This window comes from Chionomys nivalis, chromosome 18 (genome assembly GCF_950005125.1).
Source record: "Chionomys nivalis chromosome 18, mChiNiv1.1, whole genome shotgun sequence".
Classification (NCBI taxonomy): Eukaryota; Metazoa; Chordata; class Mammalia; order Rodentia; family Cricetidae; genus Chionomys; species Chionomys nivalis.
The window spans coordinates 49,665,312-49,692,192 of NC_080103.1; the positions used below are offsets into that span (position 1 = coordinate 49,665,312).

The window sequence follows — 26,881 nt, forward strand, 5'->3', positions numbered from 1 at the left end:
ACAATTTTGATATCTGGGAATGACTGGGAATGACTCTTCAAGCTTGGAAGAAAATTTTTAACTAACAGTAGTTGAGGGTTTCTGTTCCTTCCCAACTCGCCAAACCTTGGCAATTTCAAACTGTTAATTACTTTGTCAGATGGCTTACTGGAGCTTTGTATTTCCTATTACTTAAGCTTATAATTCTTTTATTTAGCTCCTTGTCATATCTGAATTCATCTCCTGTGAATAGCTTGCTCATGACTTTTGAGCAATGGATGTTTTCCATTTCTGTCCTTTTAAAGACATACACAGCTGACAGCCACCCTGTTTCATAAGCTATGCAGCACATTTTCCAAGAGTGAGGACGACCTTACTTTTTGTGGTTTGCTTCCCTGAACTATTAACTTGACTATTATAAGATTCTAAAAATTTATGTTTTATACTTTTTACATTTTCTTTTAAGTTGGAATCATATAAACATTTTTAACACATATTTACAGTGTAGATAACATACATAGTAAGTAGTCAGGCCATCTTAACCTAGGTACTACCTTGTATTAACTTTATGACCCAACATGCTATTTAAGTCCTTTGAGCCTGCTTCATGATCTATATATTGAGATAATAAAGCACCAATGTTTTGTCTTAATCTAAAATCACATTATGTTAATTAGTAAAGCTATAAAAAAGCAAAATTAGCATAAGCTTTTATATCTCAAGAGAAAGTGTTCTTAGCTTTCTTTATGCCTAACCTCTAAAAATAACAAACATTGTCATATTAAAAGAAATTGATGACATGTGTATCCTTAAGTTGCAAAAGTACCAATGAATTATGTCAGTTATTGCCATTACATTATTAATATTTAATACAGCCATAACTATACTTTATATTTTTACTCTCAAACTCTTAATTATTTTGTAGATAATAAGGTAATGATTCATTTAAGCATGAGAATAATAAAATAATCTGTAGACTAAGAAGTAAAGCCTTATAGAACTTCTAGGGCATAATTTTGCCCATGTGTCTTATAAAATAAAAACAGATATGATATCTTCAATGGACCTTTAAAACCCTTCTGGAGCAGATGGAAGAATCAAAACAAGCCACGGAACAAAGGACAAGTGTTCTCATTCCACTTTCAAAACCAAAGCGTACGCTTACACTCACAGGATAAATAATCAGTGGAGAGGCATAGGTACTACAACATCACCCAGTAAAAACAGTAGAACAATCCCCAACCTTCTGCCCCAGAACTTCTACCAGCTGCCAGTGCCAGAAAGGACATTGTGTGAATTTAGAGGGTCATTGTACACGGTATGTCCAGCAATGGGAAGAAACAATGATCACATAATTCTAGCACTGAGGAATGAAACAGTAGAGGTGTGAAAAACTCACTCTCCAGGAGTAAAGCCAGAGATCGGATGCCACCTTTGCAGGCAGAGCTATTGGAGATAATGTGCAAATTGCCTCAACAGATGAGAAGCAAAGAAAAGCTGCTCTATTCTTCCAGGGGGTGTGTAGTTTTTCCCCTAGAATTCAAATGTGATCTTAAATTTTTTTCTTATAGATAATTGAATAGGAACAGGAAAATCAAACAAACATAAAAGTGCTTTGTCATGAGTACAAGCACTTTGAATGAAGTGGAATGTAATGAAATAAAGAAGAGAGGCAAAACCCAAGTCCCCGGCTCTGTTTTGTTCGGACATTCAAATTGATCCTCTGGAGTGGTGATATTTGTGCTGTGACCCATTTGTTTGATGCTCATGTGACAAACACTTGCTTCAGATTTCTGCTCTGCCTCAGCTGTAGTCCTCAACGGAACATATAAACTCCAAAGAACTAACATTGTGAGATTCCAACTCTGGTCTACCTCTACGACCTACAGAGTATTGCTATGTCACCAAAAATATACGCATCAGTTGACTCTACCAAAGACAAAGGCATAGAACCAGATCATGAAAGTCTACAAGGACTCTACCTAATAAGCACATAGTTACCTCTAACACATCTTGCTACTGGGTTTTTTTTTCTCTCTTTTTTTTTTCTTTTTGGATGTGGGGATGTTTTCCTCACATAAGAGCACTTTTCTCTTAAAGAAAACCCTGTGCTCCATCATCCCACACACAAACTATATCCATTCTTACTGGAAAGGAAATTCCTTTCAAGGTTCACAGTGCATTAGAGACAGCTGCGTCGCTCAGCTTCCTGCAGAAACTTCAGAACACTGCAGATGTGGTTCATGCAAGACATGGATCAGGGAAAGAGACAATCTCAAGCATTCAGTGCCCCTTCTCTTCCCTCTTTTAAGCTGTTATGTAAAGTAAGTCTAGGGATTGTCTGAGTAGTGCAGTATGTGCTGAATACATGGACCCTGAAGGAATACCGAATTCTGAATGCCTGAATGCTAATTTATAAAGCAAGATAAGGTTAAAAAGAGTACATTTCCAGTTAATGACATTTCAACAACATTCACTACCAATTAACTTCAAAGAGACAAACCTCACATCCACACACACTCCCCGGCTGTGTTTCCATATTGCCCTGGAACTCAGAAGTGTTTGTCTGGAAAACTCAACCCTGGACTCAAAACCAGCAAAACAATACTCAGCTAAGGTAGTAGAAATTCCAGCACAGGACTTTTCCAGTAGAAGAGAGTTACGACTTGGTGCCTTCCCAGAACAGTCCTCAGCACTGCTAGACAGTGACAAACACATAAATCATTTTCATTGGGAAAATGTTTGATGTGACTAGGGTGGGCACAGGGCTGGAGGCATCAACAATTCGGTGCTTTCTGAAGGTAGTTAAACCCTGAAGACAGCTCCCCAAGCCAAAGAAGTGTTTAATGATTATCAGGAGAAAGAAACTAATTTTATATATGTATCTATATAGATATACATGTATCTATGACTTTATAAATATACAGAGAGAGAGAGGGAGAGGGAGGGAGGGAGGGAGGGAGGGAGGGAGGGAGGAGAGGAGGGAGAGAGGGAGGGAGGGAGGGAGAGGGAGAGGGAGAGGGAGAGGGAGAGGGAGAGAGAGAGAGAGAGAGAGAGAGAGAGAGAGAGAGAGAGAGAACGAACAAGAACTCTTGGATTCCCATTCAATTTCACTATCTCAGAAATTTCTCAGATCATAATGAATTTTTTCAAAGGAACTATAAGCCTTGCTGCCTACACCTTCATCACTGGGGATGATATTTCAATGACTGTGAAGAGCTGCTTTTTTTTTTAATGCAATAATAGGTAATACATATATTTTATAAAAATCACTGTAATCTGGGTAAGTTGCTTTTCAAATAAATTTTATTCCTTTCAAATACATGTAAACAAAACAGTTACTTCTCTTGGAAAAGGGGTGGGGAAACATCTCGAGATTATTTGTGCCACAAAGAATGAATAAAATCTCATTACAGTGTGTGTGAAATCCCTAGAGAGGTTATTTATTACATTGGTGCTGCCCAGAGCTAGCTTTCAGATATTTGCTTCATAGATTTGAGATGGAGTGCTGGCGCCTATATCTTGATGATCTATGGTGATTCTGAAGCAAGAAACAAATAATCCTGCTGTGAGAGCCCACAGTCTGTTCTTCTAGTTACCCAGTTGACTGCCCATAGCTCAGTACTGATTTCTTCTCCATAGCCACTGTAGGAAGCCTTTACCAGGAGACAATGGAACGAGACAATCCTAGGCACTCATTGCCACTTCTCTTCCCTCTTTTAACAGATATATGTGCATCTATACATATATACACACACGCGCGCACACACACACACAGATATGTGTCTATCTACTTCAAGTGCTAGTGCACAGCCTCTGAGGAAACATAGAGTCACCTGAGGAAGCTTCGCCTTCCACTTGTTAGGGCCAAAAGGGGCAGAAAATCACCTGCTTCTGAACTCAGGGCTCCTCTGCCAGTTTTAACAAAGCTGCCACAAAGAAAATACACTGGCCAACTGTTGTATTATTGTTGGCAAGTACCAAAATTTGCTTAAAACCTTTACAAATGAAATCCAGCTGCTTAAGCTCAATACCAGATGTCTTCAACAATGTGTGGCTTTGATAGATTAAATTGAGCATAAGAGGGAGATGAAATATATGAAAATCTAATTTGCAAGATGTTTGTCATTAAGTCTATTTTTAAAAAACACAGAAAATTACATTTTTCACTGGAAAGGCTAAGTAGTATAGATTAACAACACACATAATTGCCAGTAAATTGCTTGTGCTAGGAATAAACTGCTTCGTATATACTCACAAAATCCAAGCCAAAAACAATTGAAGGCATGCCATATATTTGTGAAGAAATTGTGATTTATGCTCTTTTTTCTTGCCATCCAGACCTCATAGTATGTTTTCACTCAGGGCATAGGAAATTAAATAGGAACTATTTACTGATATTGTCTGATTTCAATAAACCCCTAGCAATCCTATAAAAACATATGCATAAGAAACACGTGTATGGATATGTATAATACATAAAACAAAGAGTGTGATGTTAAAAGGCAATTTGTCAGAATCCCAAACTAAGTGCCACATAGCCTACTTCGTGACTGGGTCACCTGGAGCTCCTCTCAGGCAGTGTCCAGGTCACCTAAATTCAAGAGCAAGGTACATCTAGAACCACTCAAACATTCCTACAAAGAGCTGCAAAAATAGCCCCAGTATTGCATGGGTAAATACAAGTTTTGCACATATAACATCAGTTTTGTGGGGGTTTTTTCCTTTTATAACAGACACATAAGAAGATTGTTGCTTTGCAATGGAATAATAATGCAAGCAAATTAACTTTACCCACAGTAAATGTGCTGCTTAGCATGTACTCCGCAAACTTGGGTAATCACTAAAGTAAAGCATAACCACACATCAACAAGTTCTTATCCTTTCGACTTGACGAAAGTATTCATTTAAAAAATTGATCTAATTTTTCACTTTGGATGAAAAAGTAATCTGATAGAGAAAAGTCATAGGTTTTCACTATAGAGAATATGTTTATATTATTCAATTTTACAATTGACTAGTTCTATAAACAGAAAAAGGTAATTTTTTAGTTTGCAAAAACCTTGTCTTACTTTATATTTGAATGTTGACAGAAATAGAAATATATTTATTTATTCTGTCATGTTCTGTTGTCTCACTTGTGGCTAATACTCCCTGTTAATCATATTCCCATATTGTTGAGTTTCCATGGTTAATACAAACGTAGTCTATGCCATAATTTCTGTACACATAAAACTTCCACTTAAATATTAAAAATATATCAAGATTATTATGGGTTACTGTTTGGAACAAATACTTAAAGAGAAGAATATGAAGAAAAGTCATTTCGACACACACTTAGAAGGTTTGTAGTAAGCATATTAGACACATGCTAATTTTCACCTGGACCAAAGGTGATAAGAAAAGCAGTTTCAGGTACTACATATACAAGGCCATTCAGAGCCTGCTCAGGGATTACAAATGCCAAGTATATAATGTATTTCCTGAGACAACAAGTATGTAACTACTGCTTTAATCAAGAAATAAAATTTGGATCTACCAACCTGACAGAATCATTGTTTCTCACAGCCACCTCACTGCAGTGCTCAAGGGCCGTTCTTTCCACCACCTCAGCATCTAGAATTTCATCTTCTTTTTAAAGAACAAAAAATTAACATACTATACATCTGTCAAGACAATTCTGTAGAAACCACTGAATTGTGATAGCATTAACTATTAGTCCTTTTCTAATTAAATTCTAGTACGAACTATTAATATTTTAAGATATACTTAATAATTACACTACTTAGTAGCTAACAGCAATCCGCCATCAACAGGGGGATTCTGGGAACATTCATACTGACAATGAAATAATACTTTTTGAAATGCTGGAGATAGCCTCTAGGGACTACAGCATGCTAGGCATGAGATCTTCCACCGAGCTACACTCTAAACCCTAAATGTTTCTGATTCTGAGTTAAAACTAAAGTCTTTCACAACTGTATCTGTCCACAGTGCCAGTTACTGCCAGACCATCTTGGTATTAGGTAGTAAATATTCGAGCTGGGTTCATTTGACTATTCTAAGGTCAGTAGATTAACAAATTTCTCTCTCCAGATGCTAAAAATATAAGACATTGAAATATTTATCAGTTAACTCTGCAGATACAAGTTCCCCCAACCCCAAAATGTCTTGCAATACCAATGCTGCTCAACAATGTAAGCCACATGAGAAATCAGGACATCCAGCAGGGCAAGCACCTCTATACACCATGCACCTAGAGGCTATGCCCTAAGGAGACAGCAATGAATGCAGGACACAGCTTTTCCTCTGAGGTGTAAACTTACACCAAGCAAATCATATTGAATGATAATCATATGTTAAAAGAAAATAGAAACCTACAGAGAGACAATATGAAATTTAATTTTGACTGTGAAGAAAAATTTTAACAAGATGACAGTTAAGTAAACAGGAATAGGCAGAGCAGAAATGGAAAGAACTTTCCAGGTTATGGAAACAGTATTCCAGAAATACTTGAGTCAGAAAGGGGTCTGGATTTTTAGTATTTGGTGAACAGGTAGGCAATGAAAAGTCAGTGAGTTCATTGCCAAGCTGGTAAAAAAACAGCTACAGTCTAAAGATGAATTGTGGGCCTTCTGGTCTACCTGCAGACCTGTGAACTCCCTTTTGGTGTTACCCATGTCTACATTCAACTTTTCTTCTCTACTAAAATATTTGTTCTTTATAACCAAAAAATAACACAAATAATGTAGTAAGTATATGTATGTATGTATATGTGTGAATGTGTGTTTTTAAGTGTACATGTGAATTTAGAGGCATGTGCAAGTGTGTTTTTACATGTGCAGGACAGATGTCAATCTCAGGCTTATCCCACAGGCACCATCTTCTCTGTCTGGGAGTATCATTGTCATTCAGTAGACAAAGCTATCTGGCCAGTAAGTCCTGTGACCCTATCTCTTCCTCTCCTGCACTGTGATCATAAACCTGTGCAATCATGTTCAATTTTTATGTGGGTTCTGAGGTGTCAATCAGATTCCCATGTTTGCTCAGCAAGCAATTACCCAGTAACCATCTCCCCAGTCCAGTTATGTCATGGTATATGGAGACTAAAGAATGTGACCAAAGATAGCAACTGAGAAAATGAGTTCTTCCTAAACCATAGCTTGCTCTCAGAGTTACAGAATGGTGGAGGATGTTAGAACATCAACAACATTATTCTTAGTGCAGAGTCACAAAATCACTGTGTGTGTTTCAATACTATTTTTAAAGGAACATAGATCTATTAAAGATACAAGATAACTACTTACAGAAGAGAACAGAAGCAGATGAAGAGTTCATATAGACCAAAGCAGAAGAAAATCAGACCAACAGAAAATATAGCAGATTAAGACAATTTATACAGTTAGCTATTTTCACTTTTATTTATTAAAGAAATCTTCATTTTTTTCTATGAATTTTAAAAATAAATATATGTTTGAGAAGTTATGGAAAAGTATCCCCATTGACTTGCTCCTGAAAGATCTCAATAGATAAGGGACTTGTAAGATGCCACTTTGCACTCACTGGCTTATAGAGGATAAAATGGTACTCTAAAGTACCTAATGCTATTAGTCTCCCAAGGGCCTTCACATGGTTATGATGTAAAGTTTAAGATTATGGATGCCCAGGCATGCATACACATAAAACATGTATAGTCGTCAGCCCTTTTTAAAGACTACCTTTTCATGGAAAGATAAAACAAGATCGCTTGAATCTATAGCTAACAGTTGTTTAACCAATCCATGATGGAAAGTTTAGGTTGAAAACTCTAGTCTGGTCACTTTCCTCCCAGGTAAATTACCACAGAGATCATGTTGCACCCATCTGTGATTTTCACCACAACTCGCAGTTCCTGCCAATTAATAGCCCCAGATTAATCTCTGGAAATGCCACACAATAGCTCCAGTAGAGAACACTTTAAACACATGCATGTATGTGACAGCTGTGTCGGTCTAACAGTTCAGATTTTGCACTGTATTTCGCCATATGGTAACAAGGATCATTTTTCACTTAAAATATTACCAAAATTTGGTCCCCAACAGCATTATATCTAGTCTGAGACTACATGGGCATGGCCATTGTCATTGCCTTCCTACTAATAGATACTCTATTTCCCTCAAGTTTGCTTAAATGTTTGATAATAGATTTTCAGACTATACACAAGTGTCAGCAAGGTCAGCTACAAATATGTTACACTAGGAAAACTGTATAAAATTGCCTGGAAGTGAAGAAACAGGATGTAAAATCTGGGTTATAAAAAGGTATAGGGACCTTGGAGACCAAGATCTATCTTTGCTCATTAGGTTTGGGAATATTTTGTATTAAAAAAATATAATTCCTACTTCCTATTTTGTCTCTATTTCTTAACATAATCACTCTCTGGAATTAAATATAAATACCACTGTTGGTTTAATTTTACTGATATAAAACCACATCATGGTTGTATAGGGGACAAGCTATCAGAATTCTTATGTATCCATTAAACATGGATCTCAGTGATGATTTTACCTTGCTGTATGTTCAAACATGAGCCCAAACCTTGTCAAGAAGGGCACATTGTTTCCCTCCATGTGTGAAGAGCAATAAACAGTCCACTGTTAGTTTTTAGGTCAGTGAGGCTACCTTTCGACATCATTTAAGTCATTCATCACATCATTCAGCACAACTTTTACCGTGTTAGATGCCAAAATATAATTTTAATACTGTCTATATGCTGTAGCATTCTTTGTGGTGTAAACAGTCCTCTAGTATGTTTTCATAACTAATGTCAAGATGTGTGTGTGTGTGTATGTTTTCCACTTTAAATCTGTTTGAAGAATTAATGAACACTACAGATTTTCCCATTAAGGGTCATACTCTTAGGAAGGCAATATCACAACACCTACTAGCTTTCAAAATTTCACTTCTAAAACAGTTAGTATCCTAATGTAAAAGCCATGACGTTCAGAATCTCCCTCAAGAACTATTCTTGCTTCACTTTTTTTAAACCTCTGTCAGCTCAAGTGGAATATCTGAGATAAGATTTAGGTAGTGGAAAGATTCAAGTTGGTCAGTTACCTTACACACAGGCCACCCACACCACTGTCCTAAGTACAGAAGAGTTCTTCCTTTTACTTACTTTGACTTTACACAATTCGGGATCACTTTGAGTAAAACAGCAAGGCTGTACACATCTTTTAGGGCTCACACTTTTCAGATATCACTTCCATCCTTCTGAAACACGTTAAACGAGGTTTTAAGATTCAACATATTCATTGGGCTTTGCTGCTGGCTTCAGAGTCATGACCACCACTTCATGGATGTGTGCTTCACAGCGGTGTGTGTGTGTGAGAGATGTCTTTATTATCAAACTACTGCACATTAATTACTATAAAACATTTAAGTTGCCAATAAATTTTGAAATTTAGCAGTCAAAGTTTGGTAGTTTCTCAATGGTTAAATTTACAACCCTTATCTCAATCTATATTCATCAAGGCAAAACCATTAGTAAAATGAAGTTTATTTTATACAATGTTCATCATAAGAGGCTAAAGCTAATTGATGATCTGGAAATATCAGTCAGAATTTGGCATGTAACACTAAGATTCTTCATAATTTGGTTTTCACAATTTAAAATTTTTCACATTTCCAACTTAACTCCCTATTCTTGTATAAACTAATTACTAATGATGAACTTGATAATTATAAAACTCCTGGTACTATTATACCTTGAGTATTTCTCTAAATGATTGCCCATGCCCATTCAATAATTAAACCAATCGTGTAGGAAATATAATTATTAGCCCCACTTTAAGGCAGAGAAAACTGAGACATCATAGTTCACTATTTGATACAGTCATATCCAGGATGTGGTAGAGCTAAGTTTCAAAGGGAGGGATGCTAGACCTAGGGTCTATACACTCAGTTACTGTACTTCAAGGGAAATGAGTAGAAGCTCAAACACACATATACACAGATACATACTTATACAAATACACATGCACAAACTTGAAACACACCCTGTCACTGCCACAGGAAAGTATCTCATATTCTTCAAGTTGCCTTCCTTCTAACTTAAAAAAATAGTTTATTCACTCTTAAAATTATGAATCTTTTATTCAAACAATTAAAACATTTTTTTAAATTAATATATTTTAGTCACCTTGATGTAAGAACAGTTCTGGTTGAATTCTTACACCTCAAACCCATTTTTAAATGCAGAAAAAATATTTTACACATTCACAAACTGTAACTTTAAATTGTAAAGTTAAAGATTTGTTTAATGCATCCACACAAAAATTATTCTGGCCTTCAAGTAGAATGCATTTATCTACAAATTCTAACAGAATTCAAATTATAATGTCAAAACAAGGTTTATTAATGCTGTCATGGTCTTAACTTCTTCATACACAGAATTTCATAGTTTGCTGAAAATTAGCAACTTCATACTCAAAGTTCCAAACTGGACTGAGATTACTTATTGTTAGGAAAAAGGAGAAATTTTAAATCACTTTACAGTTATCCTAATAAATTATTCTAGAGAGTTATGCCAGAGAGAAAGGAGTAGAAACACAGAGCAGTTGGAGGATGGGAATGAGAAGTTTTGGCCACTGAACTTCTCTCCTTCCGTGTGATAAACCCCTGAAATCACACATGAACTCAGCCCCTGCCAGCACCGCGGTGTGAGACATCGATCTTACCCTCCTAGGCAAAGGCTGTAGAATGATCAAGGAACGGAGCAGCTGCCTGTCTAGATCTGGGAGCCAGCCCACTGCAGGAGAGCAGCCGCTGCGACGTGCGTGCTCTGCCTGCAGCTTCTTGACCGGTCTCTGCGGATGCTAGGTGTCCCTGCAAGCCAGCTAGTAAGCCGAGAGAGACCCAAAGACAAGCCTGTTACAAACTGGTTTTGTCACCACGGACTTTCTGCATCACCTCCTGGAGAGGACAACAAAGGCCGAAAGTACCTCTCCCCGATTGTTTTCTAAAGAAAAGAGTTTGACCCAGACGCCCACACAGGGCCAGTGCACAAGAGGCTCCACCCTGCCCAGGCAGCACCGGAGTCCCTGGCTCAGGCAACAAGGAGAGAAGCCACAGCGGGCCATTACCAAAGTGTTTGCTGTCACACAAAAAAAGTTTGCTTCTCAGCCACACTTTTTTTCTAACTAAGAATTGTCACATTTGAAAATAAAAAATGTGAAGACAAGAGGAAATAATAGTGTTCTTTTCTCGGATGAAATGGCAGAGATGGTTGAACACATCAAAATGATTCTTTCCCTCAGTTTTCTCACAGTACGTCAACATTTAAATAGTAGAGCAAATGACTCGGAATTCAACCCACAAATAGGAAAAGGGTCCCATAGGAAGGATATCTAGCCAATACTGCCATACTCTGGCTACCTACTTATTTGTCAATTTTCTCTAAATGGCTGTTGTTTCATTATACTACCAAGCTTATGTACAAAAATAAATCTGTTAATTCTTTAATTTTCTTTTTCATTTTAACTGCAGAACATTATGTTTTTATAAATACTTATTTTTCCAGGAGACTGAATAAACTTCCCACAGAGAGGTTTAGAGAGAGAAAGAGAGAGAGAGAGAGAGAGAGAGAGAGAGAGAGAGAGAGAGAGAGAGAGAGAGAGAGAGAGAAAGAGAGAAAGAGAGAGAGAGAGAGAGGAGTCTTGTTTGTTTTCTTTTGTTCTGGGACTGTTAATAAAACCAAGATTTATACAGGAACTGTCAGAGCCCTGGAGTCTGCAATGTTACTGCAGGTAGGTACACCAGAGTGCTTACTAAATCCTCATCACTTTACCTGACTGGGATGTATAAGAAGAGCTGGGAAATTGTCCCCTTGGTAAGAACGACTGTGAGTAAAAGGAGCTGAGTTCAAATCCTTCCACCCAAATAAAAGCCAGGCTTGGTCACAGCTACCTATGGTCTAGCACTTAGGCAGAGGCTGGCAGAGAGATCGAACCCCTGGTTTCTCTAACCAGCTGGGCTGGTTAACCTCAGCTCAGTGAGAGACCCTGTCTGAAACAGGAAGGCGAAGAGCGACAGAGACGCTTGGCATCCTCTGATATCATGAAGACTGACAGAGACACCCGACATCAGCCTCCAATCACCACACCACACAGAGGATGGACAAGTGAGCAGACTTCAACCGATCATCTAAGATGCCACTGTGATATGTTTTTTTGATACTTGATGAAAAAAGTTTAAAACAAAAACTGACATTTTCCCAATCCCTTCATGGGAACTCATGAGTGTAGCTGGAGGAGGGGTGTCATTTTCTTTAACTTTGTGGCTGCTGGAGAACTGCGTGGGAAGTTTGTGGTAAAAGGAAGAGGTACGAGGGGGTAACAGGGAGTGAATAAAACCCCAATCTATCACATATGTGTATATGAACATGCAAATGAATCGAGACAATCAGGAAAGAAGGGGAAGCAGACAACACACACACACACACACAGTGGGATCTCTTCAAACCTTCACTGTTGGGCTCAGAGCCACATTGCCGTGTGGATCTGCTGCCAGTTTGGAGCTTAGCCGAAGCTTTGGGCAGTGACTGAATGGCTGAAATGTGGAACAGCTCCATTGTCACAGTTCCCCCCAAAAACGGGCAAAGAGGACTTCTTCAGAGCATAAACAACGCTCTCTCCCCCGCCAGGACCCCATTTGTGAATTAAAAACCAACTTATACTAGCAGCTACGTCTGATTTAGAATTAAATGCTAGCTGAAGTAGATACACCAATGAAGCACTCAACACCATGGGAAAATAAGATCTATTAATAAGATCAGGGGAAATGTGAAGCATTTTAAGACAATCCCCCTCCCCCAGCACACTAACATTCATAGACATTCATAGTGGAGGATGGATTGGGGTGGACTGAAAATCAGCTAGCTAGATACTGATGGATGAACAGGGTGTATGCAGCAGCGGAGGAGCCGGAGAGGGAGAAATTAAGTGAGCGAGACTCGAGTTAAAGGATAGCATTTCATTTGTGAGGCAGCATGGGCACAAGCCTTACGGGAACAGGCAGCTCCCATTCAAAAGCGGTTGGAAAGAAAGCCAGACAGAGTGGAACCAGAACGAGCAGGCCTTTGAATGCGGGTTACAAAGTTGAGTCTATATATACTAACGGCTCCTGAGCAGTTGAGTGGATTGATGAAGAGAATAAAGAGGTCGGGATTCTGGGTCTAGGATACCCTCAATTTCTGCGCAGGAAGAAATGATCATCAGATTTTGAAAAGTGAAGTTTTTATTTCATCAAGATATTGCTAGTTCCAGGACAGGAACCAAAAGCTACGGAGAAACCCTGTCTCGAATAATCAAAAAAAAAAAAAAAAAAAAAAAAAGAAAGAAAAAAAGATTTTGTTACTATGGATTTCACATTAAAATACTAAAAAAACCTCACACTAAATCTACGCGTCTACGTAGCTTTCCATGTGTTGTGTGTCAACAAGGATTTCTTTAACATACACAATCAGGCCCTAGACTAAGAGGAGCAAAGAAAAATCTAATGATCCACCCAGGTTTCTCAAGAAATCTGGCCCAGCAAAACCTTTAGACTTTTATATAATTTAACCCATTCTCCCCCATTTCCTCAGAGTTCGCATTTTAGTTTGCAAAGTTCAATAGATTAAGCATTTTCTATACCAGTCTTTCCATGGCTCACGCCGGATTCACCTTCTTCTCTAATGGTGCCACTGACAGCCATTGGCAGCATGCAAGTGACGACTTCTCTGCAAACTTTCTTATAAAGCCATCACAACAACTATTATGGCTTCTGTGTTAGATGTCCTTCAGCTTCTACTGAACAAAAGCAACTTTACTCTGCAGTCAATTCATACAGTGAGGTTTTGATAAACACTCCAGAGGGAAAGATTATTTGTAAGGTCTCATTTGACACTGAACAGAGAAAAACAAGAAGAGGCATGGGGTTAGCACTGCTACCATGAGGGGGTGTCATCCGACACATCTGCAGAATCCCTACACAGAAGGACACACTAAACATATGGCATCCCTGCACTCTAACAGGGCAAGTATGGCTGTGCTATCTGCACACCCCAGAGGAACTGTTTCAACACCCAGGAGCAGTGAGCTTGGGAGTCAGCTGTGACAACTGTTACAAATAGCGAACTAGTGCATTAGGACACATTCCCGAGTCCAGTGTGAACACAGGAAGACATCAGTGCAGAGCAGTGTCCTGAGAATTCTCACGAATCATCTTCCTGCCCACTGATGGGAGAACTTTCATTATCCTCTTTGAATAGAGCAAAGCACAAGTTGTACCAGGCACACTATTCCTGTGACAACTGAGGTCATTGTTAAAATAGCACAAAATATGTCTTATTTTAAAATCAAGCTTTAGAATAATTCCAATTATACATGGGAGAGATCCTCCTTTATTTCGGCTTAGTCCATTAAATATCCATAGGCTTGAAGTAGAAGAGTATTCATAAATTGAGATTACCTTATTACCAATTTCAATTTGTGGTTTATTTTCACCTGGAAAACCTATCCTCCTGATTATGTTACATATATGATGTAATATGATATCTCACATTTTGCTGGGGACTTTTATGTGTGTGTGTGTGTGTGTGTGTGTTGGGGGATATGTCTTTGCCTAGTATGTTAGGAGAATAAAAAGAGGCAATACCTACCTTCAGGAAAGAGCTAGCCTTATCCTCTAATGGGGGGGGGGGGGCGGAAGACACCAGCAAGAGCTATGCAACACAAATTCATGGTGCCTGAGGACAGGGCTGTACTTACAAAAGACAGACTTTAGAACTAGGTCTCCAGGTACTGGGAAGTTGGTGAACTGCTTGTATCACAACACAGCAAGAAGCCCGGAGTTATGCTCAAACTTGACACAATAGCATGCATCTATCTGTAATTCTAAAGCTAGGGGCAGAGGAGGCAGAGACAGTTGAAATCTAAAACCCACCAACAGACAGAAGTGGAGGAAGGCAGCTGACGCTGATCTCCACACGCAGGAACACACACATGCACGCACAAACCACCCTCGCGCGCACATAAATATTTCTAAATGAATGAATGCACACACATACACAAATAAGGTAAAGTTAAAAAAATAAAACTATATCTTCACATATATCTCCAGTGCAAAGAATCCTTGTTCAGAGAAAATCAACAACATTACATACATTTATGAATAAATGTTAGAAGTCATGTTTGAAGGAGGCATGAGAAACTGAGTAAGTCCAAAGATTGGGGGAGGGGAGTGGCAGCTAAGAGGCTGGGAAAAGAAGCTAGAAGCCAGGAAGTGCCTTGCCTGTTTCCTAAAGTAGAAGTTTTGGCTTCATGCTGTATGTTTGGAAAAGGAATGTTTGCATAATTGCAGGCATCACTGTGGCCCCTTCTCTGTTTCTCTGATGCACAAACTGGCAGCAACTACTATATCTTGTAGCTGATCATCTTTTTGAAGGAAACCACCGAAGATTTGGAAATAAGATGAATGATATTTTCTTCTATCTACAAGAATGCTAACAAAATCTTTCATTATACTTAGCAGAAACAATAAGGTACATGCTACTGTAATTATTATCTGAACATCCATACTAATGTTACTTGTAATGTGATTCGCTTAACTATAACTTCCAGTGCACAGGGGCATCAGAGCCATGGAAATGTCTATCTTTCTTTTAGAAGCCAGAACATTTTTGACCCCTACAATTCCATAAGGTTTTGTATAACAATATTTTTTTAACTTGAATATGTGTCACGTTCTAGCCTGTACTGGTAACACATTGCATTATTCTGATTTCTAACTAATCATTTAATTGCCATTTAAAAAAGAAACTATTAATATCCTACTATGAGAGGGAATGGAAAGGAACTCCAGGTTAAAAAAAAAAATTTCCCTGACTTTGGAGTTTGTAAAGAACACATCTCTGACTGTCTCTCAGGCCTCCCGCCTCCCTGCCCTGTCCTAATTTGCAGCATTCCACACCACTAGTCACGAACAACCCGGAGCTGCCTTCGGCTGCTCAATGAAAGACCGCCCATCACATCATGACAAATAGACAATCCCTTCCTCCCTCGCAAGAGTGGCATTATTCTGAGCACGTCCTCGCTTTACTTTCACTGTGCTGCCAAGCTCCCCCTGAGTGGGAAGGAGTAAAAAGAAGAGAGCAAAAGATCCCACAAGTTGTCTAAGCTGTGCAGGGATGATTTGTGCCCTTAGTTACAGGATCAGACTGCCACAGCAGATCTGCGTTCCGGCCTCCATTACATGTGATAAGGGCTGACCTTCTTTACTTATTCACACATTATGAACTCATGGAGAGCAGGCAAGACACAAAAGTCCTTCAGATGTTCTGGACATCAATCAAACTCACAGCATGGAGCCTAGAAACTTTTCTTCCATTTACTCAAGGAGAGGAAGGGGGACAAGGCAGACTTAACACAGTTTAAAGCTATTCCACACTACATTTAGAAGACTATTGTTATTAAAATCTACTGTTTAAAATAATTCTCTATAGTTACTATTAGCAACAACAAAAACCACACACACAAATAGAAACAGACAACCAGATTTTGTCTCGTCTTTAAAAATCTCAAAACTCTTACTGTAAACTAAGCCTCAACAGCCTTAACAGATATTTCTCCCCCTTAAGACATTTTACCTAGAATGTATTTTAAAAACAAAGTGGAAATTTTCATTTAGAAAAACTGTACTTAAAAGGTCTCTAAGACACTCACATAGGTAACAGAGAAAACACACTTTCAGGAAACACTGAGGACTTACATATTAATGTAAACTGGGCTAGCAGTCCATGGTCTGAATTGTTTTCCATTTAATACAAACACTGTTGTAAACATTAGAAAGCTCTAGGGATACGAGCCGGTTATGATACACTCTGATACAGACAGCACTATCGTTCTTCTCCCATTGTACCCCATCACCACACATACACGCATAACTCACTAACAGGATGTGAGGGAAATTCTGAAAAGAACAAATGAGTCCCAGATTGTGTTCTGTAATATATAGATACTGCCTGTAAATAATTTCATCATCAAAACAAGCAAACTCATCAAGGCAAGATGCCTCAGAGAAGTCAGTGATAGAATGGTATCTCAAACCAAAATCACTTATTTAGGGAGCATAAACTACCTTCTGAAAACTAATGTCATTGCAGGGCAAAAACTGGGAACTTGCGGGTGAGGTGGCATGGGGCAAAGGGGAAATGGGATGAGAAATATGAGAAGGGGAGGATGGGAGGAGCTCGGGGGATTGGGATGGTTGGGATATAGGAAGGATGGATACGGGAGCAGCGAAGTATATATCCTATCTAAGGGAGCCATCTTAGGGCTGGCAAGAGACTTGACTCTAGAGGGGTTCGCAGGTGTCCAGGAATATGTCCCCAGCTGGTACCTTGGGCAACTAAGGAGAGGGAACCTGAAATGACCCTATCCTATACTGATGAATTTCTTGCATATCACCTTAGAACCTTCATCTGGCGATGGATCGAGGTAGAGACAGATTCTCAATTTGGAGCAACGGTCTGAGCTCTTAAGGTCCAAATGAGGAGCAGAAGGAGGGAGAACAAGAGCAAAAAAATCAGGACCACGAGGGATGCACCCACCCACTGTGACAGTGGAACTGATTTATTAGGAGCCCACCAAGGCCAGCTGGTCTGGGACTGAATAAGCATGGGTTGATTCCGGACTCTCTGAGCATGGCGGTCAATGAAGACTGATGAGAAGCCAAGGACAATGGCACTAGGTTTCAATCCTAATACATGAACTGGCTTTGTGGGAGCTTAGCCTGTTTAGAAGCTCACCTTCCTGGACGTAGATAGAAGACCTTCGTCTTCCCGCAGGGCAGAGAATTTGGACTGCTCTTCAGTATCGAGAGGGAGGGGGAATGGTGTGGGGGGAGGAGAAGAGGAGTGGGGATAGGGGGAGGGGAGTGGGGGGAGGGGGCAATATTTGGGAGGAGGGGAGGGAAATGGGAAACGGGGAGCAGGTGGAAATTTTAATTAAAAAAGAATAAAAAAATAAATAAAAGAAAAAAAAAAAAAAAAAAAAAAAAACTAATGTCATGCTATGAATATGCATGACCTGTGAACCCCCACTTCAACACACACAAACACGGTTTAAAGAGCTATATATAAGTAAACAAAGCAATAGACATTTGAAAAATGGAAAGAAAATTAAAGGCAACTAAGATGATAAGACTACCAAGTACAATTAATTCAACTAATTTGTTAAGAAAAATGCTACAGAAGAAACAGCCAGCCTCCGAGATGTTTCCACTATGCCCAGTCCATGTGTGGGTATATAATCTACTGTTTCCCATCAGTGTTAATCTAGAAACAGACTATGAGTGCAAATTTGCACCCTGATCATAGAGAACCGAGTGAGAGATGCAATCTGAGATCATTTTCACATTAATTGCTGAAGATAAAATTCTCCTCTAGTAACTTGGCAAGAGCCTAGAAGCAAAAAACCTAGGGAAGATGAGTTAACATTTTCCCAATCAATATAATGCGTGAAGGACAATGGTGTGATCGTCATCGTGTATTTTATGGGGAGCTCCAGCTATTTGTCAGGCCCCATATTCTATCTCTAACAGACTTCCACGTCTAGTCCTCACCTTGTGTGGTAGGCAACCATGCTTCCATTTACAGATAAGAACATTGGGATTAAACAAGTGGGGTCTGCAAATAAGCAACAGACTCAGACACCCATGATTCACAGGTAAGGACCATTACACTTCTGTTCTCCAAAAGTATCTGAAGCGGAAATCGTCTCTTCAGTACGAGGAGGCCTTAGACACTCTGGGAGGCTGGAGAGATCCAATAATGGAGCATAACTGATAGAACTTCTAAGATCTGGAGAAAAGAAAGGTTAGGTGATTGTATGGATTGGGAGGTTTACACCAAATCCCCTGGAATCCACAGTGGTGAAACAACGGATCAGAGTCAGATTTGTTTAGAGCTGGAACTCTTCTCTATAACATGTGAATTACTTTACAAAATTATCTGAATGAAATGCTTGTGTTGTCTTTAGCCTGGAGACATCTTCTGTAAACACTCTTCCCCACTTTCTCTTTAGCCATTCAATCAAACCTCAGTTTTCAAAGGAGCATGAGGTACATAGGATTTGGGGAGCATGCTCTTTTCTTCCTTGAGATAAGATTTGTGTGATGGGAGGTAGGGGGCAGAACTGCAGGCTTGGGGGAAAAACAAGATGAAGTAAATGGTAAAACAAAATCTCTGCATTATGGAACTAAAGAAAATCTAGGGATAATGGCATCAGATATAACAAGAGATATGTTGCCATGAAATGCAATCTTTAATTGTATTGGGAGAAGACAAGAAACTGAAGCCCCATTCTTGTCTTGTAAGCAGCCAATTACATAGTCATTCCCTCTTGTTCTAGCTTTCACTGCAGTCAGGATTCCAGGCAGCTCAGACTCCGAAGGCCAAATACCCAGTCAGAAAGCGAAAACTTTGCCATGCAATGAGTTAGCCTAAGGATTTTGCCAAATGAAACATTCAAATGCAATCTTAACCAAAATGAGTAAACCCTGTATTTATCCAGATGATTTAAGGCCTATTAAGACAGTCACATGATCTAAACCATCACCATCGGAGGTCTCTCAGAGGTTTATGGTGAAAACTCTTCACTGTGCTCAGCACATGTCATTAGCACCTCCTCCAAGGATGTGTAAAGAAATAAGAACACAGAAGCAGTCCAACAGGGCTAGCAGCTCAGCATTCACTTGCTTAAAAGATAGTTCCTTTCTGAGGGAATGAAATGTACAGGGGTAGAAACTGACATCAGAACAAGAATGTCTACTTTGCTCTATGAACTTAGGTCACAGCCCTTGACCTTGTTTTCTAGCTGCCATACAATACCATCTCTTTGGGTTGATCTTTGCCCTATCATTTTCTAGAAACAGTATAGGGGCATGAAATTTGAAGCCTTTCTAATTTGTTTATTTACATTAACTTCATGTTGAGCTGCAGACAACATCAGAGAGATGAGATCCTACCACAACTACTTATGATGACCTTGTAAAGTCCTCTGCTGCCTGCCACAGTGAAGGCTGCTCCCCATGGCCTCACTTTTTCCTCTCATCAAATACATCCCTCAAAGCTCTGTGACATTGAATTCCTCAGCCTAAAACTCTGTTTCCAGACCACCTAGGTTTTTCTCGTCTCTGTCAAATCTTGATTTCAATATGACCTTTGCCCTGATGCCTACCATTCTACCACCATGTATCACAACAACCATTCTCTACCCAGACTTTAAACCTCCTTCTCTGCTTTGCTGTTGTTTTCCACAGCATAAAACATCTAACCACTATGCAAAGTATTTTTGATATTTTTTTGTTGTTTGCAACACATCTCCATCCAACCAACCTCAATGGAAGATAAGAATGCCAAAAGCATTCAGACACAGTAATATAGCAAGTGCTTGCCAGGTCTCTGACATTCCTTTGTCAAGTCCCAAGCCTTTGTGTCAGTAATTATTCATATCTCAATTACTTTTCCCTTGCAAGTCCTACTTGTCCTCTGGTTTCTTCCTTTGCAAGTCTAATGAATTGCCCCTTTATAAGATTCAGGGGTCACCTTTTCTGAATTTTCATGCTTTTCAAACCAGTCAATGCTGTGCACAATGGTTACTCCCCTCCTCAAGATTCTCAGTCATTTGAAAGTAAATTGAACACTATCCAAGCCTTCTAGGCATCTCCTAGAAGGCTTTCCTGGGGATTTTCATGGTGAAGACCTACTTATCCAAGCTGCTTCTTCCATTTACCACAAAAGAGTTGATCGTGTTTCTTTCCCAAAAATCTCTTCACTTAATAGTATATATACTATCTGAATCTATCTATCTTTATACTACCTGGCACTAAGTTTACATAACATTAACTACTGAGCTAAAGCTTTTCCTGAATGAACACTTCCTATTTTCAAATACAGCTGTAGATATAAAAATCCCTATTTTTTCTACAGCAGCTCAAATCTGAACTCTGCCAGGAAGTAGTTCCTGCCATTCCTTACAGCATTCTTCTGAATGTCGGATACATTTTGTTTAGTGAAGAGGAACTCTGAAAGCACGAAGGCTAAAAATGCCAGGGACTCATTATACTTACTTCTGCTTGTAGGACTTGAGAACAGGACTGAAACCCTCTCTGTGATGTGTATTTGTCCTAGGTGTTGGAAAACACCCACAGGAACCTCAGTATGTTCATTGTGACTGGTGATTGTGGAAGCAGTGATCACACTCAATGTCTAGAGAGCAAAGACACCAGTCCCCAGAATGACATAAAGCATGAACTGAAAGTAACATTAATTGAAATGTGTAAGGAAAGTTCTAGAAACTGTGACATTACTAAAGGAAGGGACTTTAATTACTCCTCTTGGGTTTATCTCTTCCAAGCTTGGTTCTCTTATCTTTCTGGAGAGTCTATGACCTAGCAATTATTCTCTGAAAAAGCTTCATTTCTACTTAAATCAAGCATAATTGATTTCTGTCACTTTCAACTGAAAAGCATTAAAAGAAATGCACACAATACATTTTAAAAAGGAAAAGGGGTACAGTGACTTTCCTTGACAATGAAGATCAGCAGTAAATTGATAGCAGAGGGTGAAAATGCAGAGGCTCCTGTCCATCTGCCACTATAAATGTAGATAACACTGCCACTTTCCCATTTCATAATTAAAGCCTCTCCTTCCACTTAGTGTAAACACAATTCCAGCCACAGGAGATGCGAATGACCAGTTCAAGTTCAATGGTTCACTGCACATGGATATCCATAAATACCCCTTGACAGTCTTGGTAGTATAATGAACCTTGCAATTACTCAGCAGGCCATCACCACAGTACATGAACACAAGGCTTCTAACCTCAAAAAGAAATTATATACAAATGACACCAACTAACTGCTAAAGTTCGCAGACAGCTTTGGGAAGTTAATGAAACTGCAACAGTGCCTCTTAGACATGCATAGGCTTTCAGGCAATTTCCCCTTATGCAGCTGTATGTATGGGAAATAATTAATAAAGAAAGGTGTTGGAATCCAGAGATTCCAATTAGCAGACCACTCCTTCAAAATGACACCAGTTAATTCCAGCATGGGCTCTCAGAGGGGAAGGGCTTTCTGCCTTGTTTTTAGGAATGTCTCCTACCATTCTGTTTGGCCTCCCAGGGAAATGCCCTGGGCCTTCTGTTGCCTCTGCACTAAAGAGATCTTCATTAGGCATAGTCATGTAAATAATAGTCTGCTACGTCTGCCACACTTTGTGGTGTCATTGAAGTTATCCAGTAAAATGTTTTTCTGATTAATTTCAGACATGAGAATACTATATTGGAATTATTTCCTCCCCTCCCGCCTCCCCAATTCCTTATATGCTCCCCTATCCCAAATTCACAGCCTCTTATTATTGATACATGCACAGTGCATACATGCACACATTTATTATTTCCTATATGTGGCATTACATAGTTAGGGAAATTATGGATACCTTAGGAGTTGGGACATAGGCAGAGAAAGTAGCTCATTAAGGGTGGACTCCTGAAGGTGTCTTGTCCCCTGTGCCTTCAAGTGTGTTTCCCTTATGTAGATGTGCAGCGCTCTGCTCTATAACTTCCTCATCATGATAGATTGATACCTTTGAAATCATGAACCAATAAATGATCCCTCCTACTAAGTTGTTTCTGTCAGGCAAAAGAAATAATTACTACAGTTTAGGAAACTCTAGCTTTTTTTAACTAAAAAGTATAGACCTAAGAAAGAACTATAGCACATTTAACAATAAGAAAATCATGATTAGAGATAATTCTAATAATTACCAACTTTGGTCCAAAACAATATAAACATGGTAAAAAGACTGGAAGTCTCAAAAATCTGGTAATATTAAGGTAAAATTTTCCTCAAGAGAATAAATCATACTAGTGATAATATTGATAGCATAGGACACCAAATGGAAACAATAAGATTCATGTTTAATGTGAGCAATCCATAAGGAAACAAAGGTGTATTGTAAGAGGCAGGGATTTATAACTGCATTCTGAGGCTTCAGCTTTCTATAGTTGGAGTATTAATATGAATGCTGCAATTTAAGATTGAATCATACATATGACTTAATATGAAAAATTAAGAGATTATGATCTTCCATATAAGCCAATAAAGTTGTGTTCCAGGTTCTACACAAAGAACAGAGACACGTTGTGCACATGGATTCCAGAAGCAGCGCTGGCATGACAACAAGCTTATGTGTATCGCAGAAGTGCAATCAAACCTATGCAAATTTGAAATATCTTCCATCTTGGCATTATTAAAATCATGCACGTCCTTCAAATTCACATCAAAAATAGGAGCCATGTTCTTATTTTGATAAAGGATTCTGTGATATGTGGACAATTAGAAAAACATTCCATGAAATGAGACTGATCTAAGCTCTATCACAAATACTAATAAAAAAAAAGTGACACCTGAACCTAATGAAGACAGTAATGTGTTGGAAAATCACTGTAAGATTTAAATGTTGACTCTAAACTTCCTTTTCTCATTATCCTGACTGGTACTGAAACACAGTGATGGAGTAATTGCTCAGAACTCAATAACTAGGTTAAACAAGAGATGTTTTTCCTCTCACGAGTCTACAAAGGCCTTCTTAAGAACTTTTCTTTTTCTCAGGTCTCATAATCAAGATCATAACTATATCAAGATCTATCAGCTCTACATCCAAGTAAACTCCACATTTAATCAACAATGCAAAGACCCCAGATCAAATCATCATCAGGCCGAAATTGTTCTCTCAAAGCATGGAGAGATAGTTACTTGATCCTCCAGCACACTTGGTATGTAGTTGTAAATACAGTCTCAATATATTAGCTGCTAGAATTATAACTGTTCTGGTAGGTAATTATTTGAGCCTCAGGAGCAAAGTCACAGAATCAGTACTCCTAAATTCAACAAAACTATCATTAAGGGCTATCACCCTATTAATTTTAATATATACCTGATGTGGCCTACTGGAAAGTGTTACTGACTTGTCATAGAACCAAATTCTACTGAAATTCTGAGTAGGTCATTTAATCCCCCTAAGCATAAATTTCTGCCATAAAACTAAAATCCCTTTATGATTTGCAATACTTCCCCACTGAACAAGTGAGTTCTAGTTATAATTTGTTTGATGTCACATAAAATTGAAGTCCACACATTAAAACTTACATACTCACTCACATGTGTATAAACTTTCATATACTAAAATACCTTTGATACAAGAAGTTTCATGGGTGAACACATGCTTCTAAACCACATCCTCAAACTATGTTACACAATGCATATAAACACATTTCAAAAGAAGTAAGTCATGAAGCCCAGTTACCACTGTTTCAAGATCTGAGTCAAGTTTAAGACTCTGTGACATAAGAATTGGAAAGAACATATAAATAATAAACATTTTAACACACTAGAAGATTTTTTGCCAGGCACATGCTTGTGGGAGAAGGCAGAAGTCTATGAGGGAACGGTAGAAAATTATGGAGAAAAGCTATGGACTGGATGCCTGTTGACGTGGGAAAGATGTAAGTTTATGTTTATTTTGAGACCTATGAGCTTCATGTTACCAATGAGATATATTCTCACATTAAGAAGTATAGAGAGCCGTGTGGATTCACACCTGATGGCTATGTGTAGAGAGCTGCGTGGAGTCGCACCTGATGGTGCTGGCTCCCGCCCTCCGCGATCCCGAAAGTGAGTGCTCTCTGTGATAATCAACTCCTAATATCAACTAGGCCTGACTTATGCTATTATCACACAATGATTGTCAGCTGCTTGCATATGCGTGGACCTATGACCAGTGCCCACCTGGCAATCCAGGATTGGTAGCCCATGCCTACTTAAGGGCTGGGAGAGGTTTGCCCTAAGGGAGAGGGAGAGAGAGAGGAAAAGAGAGAGGACGGGAGAGAGGAGAGAGGGAGAGAGTGAGTGTGAGTGAGTGAATGAGAGAGAGAAAGGGAAAGAGAGATATAATTGTAAAAAGGTCCTGAATAAAACTGCAGTGAGAAGAGCTCCGGTGGTCGCGTCATCCTTGCGGGACGAGGGGGACCGTGACAAAGTAGAATTAAACTGGGGAAAAATTTTAATATGATGTATAAATAAAATCACAAGACTTTAAGCTTGCATTTTAAGGCTTTCAGATGAAAATTCCAAAGCAAAAATGTTACAAAATCAAACATTTTTGAGGTCTGACATGACACTAGAAGTGGAAAATTGCACATGTGAAATTCTATGATGGTCTAGAGTCAAAATGCAGGTGTGCAAGAAATAATGTATAAAATTACCTTCAGGCTACATGTATGAGGTATGCATGAAGCATAAATAAAATTTCAAGTTGGGACATGATTCTCATGCTCAAAAGATGTCCTTATCTATATGTAGATGTTCCAAAATCCAAAAGAATTCTGAAACATCCCTGGTCATGGGCACTTGGATAAGAAATAGCTTGCTCTGAATTTCAGGAATAAAGAGATCATTAGTAATTTTATTAGCATGCGGCCTGGATGACTGAGTGCTCTTCATCCTTTACCTCTGAGGTGAACGTCCACAAAGGATTGGTAGTCTCTAACACAGCCTTCTAAACTTTGCTCATTTGCAATGCCTTTATACTGGTGAAACTTTTACATGGCCCACGTATATAGAGAGAAAAATATAAAACAGGCACACAAAGCAAATATTTACTAAGGACAAATCATAAAGAGTCTTACTTTGAGAAAATTCTTTGGTATACATATTTTACCACCTATCAACAGAATATTAAAAAATATTAGCAGAAAATTGTATACTAATAAGTGTACTTGAATATATTTGCATAAGAAATTGAATATTGGTTGAATAGTTGATACTGCAGGATATGGAGTCAGCACTTTCGTTTCTTCCAAGATTGGTTAGTATTGCAATTATATAATTGTAATGCTGAGAAGTTAGTTTCATAAACACATAGAACAAGGTGGTAGAGGTATACAAGAGTTGATTTAGAAAGTGTTACTTTGTAACTTTCTTTGATTAATTATGTTTGGTTGATATTTAAATGAAATTAGGAAATACTAAAACTTTTTCTTAATTAAATTCCATTTCTATAGGAGAATAAACTTTGTATGCACATGAAAACCCTGTACATGAAAGTTTGAGTTCTGCCGTTGAAGGCGTGCCTACTGTCACTCCCACATGACAGCGTACATACTGCTCTGTGCACAGGGCCTGTTTCAGCTTCAGTGAAGTCACAGGAAACAGCAGTGGCAGACTCCGAAAGAAATACCTTGAATTCTTTACATGTTTGATTTTGAACTCATTTTGTGCCTGGCACAGTCAGAAACCTTTTACTGTTACGAATATTTCATGACCCCTATATTCAGTGACATCACCATTCCCATGTTCAAGATCCATTTAGAGAAAGTTGCACAGCCTGCAAGTGTTTCTTCCAACCAAACAGACAGAAAAATATGTTTGATATTACATCATTCTCAGTCACTTAAACTAACAGAAGTTTCAAGACATATACTATTTTAACATCGCTTTAATAAAGTTTTAATTAAAAACTGAACTATAATAGTCTTTCTAAACTCAAATTTCAGGAACTACATTAATGCAATCTTGGTACATGAATTTGTAAAGGTCACAGAAATACAAACATTTTTCCCATCATGTAACAACATTAATATTTTGGACTAGGCATATTCTATGAACTTTTTATAGAAGTAAATGCAGGGCTGGAGAGAAGCACCGTGGTTAAACAGTTACTACCCTAGCTGAACACCCAAGCTAGCATCCCAACATCCACTTCAGGCTGCTCACACTGCCAGTAACTCCAGTTCCAGTGGATCCAACCCTTTCCTTT

At 38.7% G+C, this 26,881-nt stretch overlaps 1 protein-coding gene across 5 annotated transcripts in view; it reads right to left on the reverse strand.

Moving 5' to 3' along the window:
* The window catches only part of Bmpr1b (bone morphogenetic protein receptor type 1B), a 301,144-nt gene that overhangs the window by 70,108 nt on the left and 204,155 nt on the right, over positions 1-26,881 (reverse strand). The window contains exon 1 of one of the 5 annotated variants that reach the window (XM_057793228.1): positions 10,698-10,812. The exons of the other annotated variants lie outside the window; for them this stretch is intronic. The gene's annotated coding sequence lies outside the window, so the exon portion shown is untranslated. Of the gene's footprint in view, positions 1-10,697; positions 10,813-26,881 lie in introns of those variants that run through there. 5 annotated transcript variants of the gene reach the window in all.